The 3,981-nt window shown below is 37.7% G+C and overlaps 1 long non-coding RNA gene across 2 annotated transcripts; it reads left to right on the top strand.

The window, feature by feature from the left end:
* The first annotated feature begins 1,393 nt into the window (after positions 1-1,393).
* On the top strand, positions 1,394-3,631 carry LOC113092375 (uncharacterized). 2 transcript variants are annotated; one of them, XR_003287551.1, is made up of 5 exons: positions 1,394-1,455; positions 2,387-2,495; positions 2,641-2,730; positions 3,259-3,443; positions 3,511-3,631. It is a non-coding gene; the product is annotated as an uncharacterized LOC113092375 (long non-coding RNA). The 2 variants fall into 2 exon arrangements; XR_003287552.1 differs by lacking the exon at positions 2,641-2,730 and adding an exon at positions 2,845-2,908 and having other exon boundaries at positions 3,206-3,443.
* The last annotated feature ends 350 nt before the right edge of the window (positions 3,632-3,981 follow it).

The following is a 3,981-nucleotide window of genomic DNA, read 5'->3' on the forward strand; positions in this document are numbered from 1 at the left end:
AAACTGACTGCAATTTATATAGGACAACTGATTTTGCCTTGTTTATTTCTCTTTCAGTTTGTGTCTAACTGTTCATTGTGGAAAGAACAACAAGTCCTCCAACTCATACGACCGTATGGGTCGTTTGTCACTATCCATAAATACGACCCACACGAGCGTTCTCTAAATTAGCGCCCCTATTGGCAACAGGAGGTATGATAAATGAACTTTCGCCTAAATGCATTGTGGGTTTATTTTAACATGTTTGCTATTTGCGTTTTGAATTGTTTGATTTAAACTCTCCCAGATGTTCGTGGATTTTGATGATATGGATTTTAGATGACTTCGAGACATGTACAGGTAAGGTTTTCTCCCGTCTCATAAAGTAGTCGATCGTTTATGAATAATATGAGTTTTTATTTTCAAATCGATACTGGACACTGTATGTCCTATTAAACCAGTTTGACGTTCAAATCATTTAATCGAAATCTGCAGCTTTATAAAGTTAGTTTTCATTGTGATATTCGTTTGAAATTCGCCTGTGGTGGAAAGAGGTCATGTAAAAGTCGCGCATTTACCATGTTTTTACCATAGTAACATGTCGCTGAACCATGTCACGTGTTATAAAACCTCAGTAACCACAACTCAATGTATCTCCCGTCATAACTGTAGTTTTACTTTGGTATTTGTAGTATAAACACGTTACCATGCTTTTCACCACAGTAACTGTGCTTATTGTGTACTCTTTAGTTAAGTAACACATTTGCCATGCCTTTAATACCTTTTTGTAATGTAATTGTGATTCAGTGTTTTTTTTTTTTCAGTTTTGCAGTTTCTTCATATCACATACATCTCCAGCTCCTACAACAACATTCAGTGTCCAGCAGCTCTTTATGATGCTCTCTCTCTCTCTCTCTCTCTCTCTCTCTCTCTCTCTCTCTCTCTCTCTTTCTCTCTCACTCTCTCTCTCTCTCTCTCATTTTCCTTTCCTATTTTTCTGAACTGTAATTCATAAATAAGTCACACATATTTTTCTTTCTTTCTCTTGTTCATCATGGCATATTTTCACAGCTCAGAATCAGATTTTGATCAGTTCTTGTATTAACAGGGAACTTGTACTCGAAGCTCAACTTGAAGAAGTTTCCAGTGAAGATGAAGTCCTTCAAAGGTTCGACACAGGTAATGTTGAAGATATGTAGTTATAACTGATTTACTTTAATTAATTTATCCTTACTTTATGTTAATAACCTTCCTTATAGTCCTTCCTTTCAAATATTTTGTTCACAGATCATTTCTAACACACTGTCTAAACATGTATGTATTAAAACAACAACAACAACTTGTTACTTTTTCTTTATTCCAGCTGAAAAGGAAGACCATGGGCCTGTCAAACCTTGTTTGTGGAGAGGGATGAATTTGACCATCTTGTGTGTTTACGGAGAAGACCAAAAGCTGCTAAGGCAGATATTTCCAGAGGTACGTCTGTGTTGATCTGAGCACCTCGACAGAACTTTACTGCAGTTACATTTTGCACCAAATTTTATGTTTTTTACTTTTTTAAATACCTCACGACCCCATCAGTACAAACCCTGTGCTATGTCAAAGTATTAATAATTCAAACAATTTCAGCAAATTCATATGATATTGTACAAGCGTACTCTCCAGCTTTTCCTCCTGCTGTCATTGACCATCGCCTCAGCTCTCATGCAGACTGTGTCCATTTTAAGTAGTCAGAGCGTTATATCCTAAAGTTTATATTGAGTCCAGTGTATTCTTTATTAGCACCGTCTTAACCCGTTCTAACAGTACATGATATCTGTCCGCACCTCACAGTCTGCCTTTATTTCCATGTTGATTTTAATTGAACACGTCTGTTTAAAAGCAAGTCAGGAAATGCTGTGTAACTTGTCATGTGACACATCAGATCTTCAGTTAATTTGGCCAAATTAGATCATTTAAGGCTGTTCACACCAAGAATAGTAACTACAATAACTATTTTAGCATCCACACCAACATCAACCAATGATAAAGTTATGTTTATTAATATACACACTGCAGCGACGTTGATGTCTGCCACTTTAAATGATCAAGCTTTTGAAATGTGCATTTTGATTGGCTGTTTAATGTTCATCAGCTGGAAAATATATTCCACTGATGTTGTTCCTCTGTGTCATTAAGTATGGACTCATCCTTGGTATGAAGAGGTCTTTAAACTGCTTACAACAATCCTGCTGCATGTTATAGTGTAGAAAATAATTGAGAATAATATAGCTTGAAGATACAGCTTTCTTCCCTCTCATTTTGTTAAACTCAAACGCAAGATTTTGCCTTTCTTTGCTTGTTTGTCTTCATCTTAGTCCTTTACTCTCTCCACTCACTCACACATTCTCTCTTGCTCTGTTGTAAGGTACAAACAGAGCGGATGGTTGCATGATGGCCTCTTTCAGGTTTGTCAACTGAATGTCTACTAGTGTGGCTCAGCAAGTTCCTGTCATGATCAGCCCTCTCCAAGAAAGGTTTGTAGAAAATTGTAATCAATATTCATTTAATCCTCTAACCTGAATCTTTTGGTGAATTTACTTAATTATATCTGTCTTAATTCATATGTAATAAGCAATAGTAATTAAACATGGGGTTAATAGACATATTTTTGTTTTACAGCTGAAGAGCAAAAACACAAAGAACATCAGTCCTGTTGGGGATGAGGAATGAACATGGCTCTATTGTGCCCAAACAGAAAAGAGTGAAAAGGTGCTCATCCCCATTGATGTGTCTGTATTCAAGCAATGCATTAGTACAGCATATGATGTTGATCTCTATTCAAGTCAGCAATTATCATTTTTCACATATACATCTTTTTATAAGTCCTAGAATGAACAAATCATCAGGGCATCATTTCTGGAATTTGGGCAGAAAATGACTGAATATGGTGAGTACTGACACCTGCACCTGTATTCACCAAAACTATTTTTCTTATGGACTTACAGTTTTTGAAGGAGGATGAAGTCAGTTGATGGAGAAATGAAGAACGAGATGTGTTGTATATGAAGACTTCAGATGCAAAAGCCTTTAAGTTCTGTATGAAATGTTCTTCTAAGAAGAATTTTAGAAGAAAACTTCAGGTGGAACTTAGATGCCTTTGCATCTGAAGTCTTCATATGTACTATGAGTTTTCAATACATAACTGATTTGTTATGACTGTTTTTATTATTTTCTACTTGTACAGAAAGACTGCAGTAGAAGGAAAGCTGGTACTGAGAACATTTGTCTTCACTCCAGACTAAAGAGAAGCGGGTCTGAGGCCAGAGATGGAGGAGTCAATGGTCACCAAATGCAGCGCTGCAGCCTGAAACTGTGAAGACTGAATTCCCAAACAGCTGTGTGACTGCACAGATGTTACGGCCATAAAAGAAACTTCACAACTGAGAGCCCATACCTCCAACAACCTTCAACAGGAATCAATGGTATGTCCATTACAACAATTCTAAATAATAATAATATATAATTGACACAATGATTTTGTCTCTCCAGGACATCTACGCAAGGTTTTTCTTTTGTTGAGGACCGTCAGAGACTCCAGCCACACGAGCCATGGATTGCTCTCAACATCACCATCAGACAGACATTATCACAGAACCAGCACCAGCAGACTGCAAAACAAGTTCCTTCAACAGGCAATCAGACTGAACTGAACTCGTACCAGTAACACCACACACACACACACACACACACACACACACACACACACATACACACACCAGCAGCCTCATACTGTGTGCACTGCACTCTATCAGCTACACTGACTGGACTCTGACTCACTATTATTCTGCAACCTGATATTCTGTTTGCACTAATTCATACTGTACTGAAAGTGAAAGTGACGTGACATACAGTCAAGTATGGTGACCCATACTCAGAATTTGTGCTCTGCATTTAACCCATCCGAAGTGCACACACACAGAGCAGTGAACACACACACACTGTGAACACACACCCGGAGCA

The sequence above is a fragment of the Carassius auratus genome, unplaced genomic scaffold (assembly GCF_003368295.1).
Source record: "Carassius auratus strain Wakin unplaced genomic scaffold, ASM336829v1 scaf_tig00214575, whole genome shotgun sequence".
Classification (NCBI taxonomy): Eukaryota; Metazoa; Chordata; class Actinopteri; order Cypriniformes; family Cyprinidae; genus Carassius; species Carassius auratus.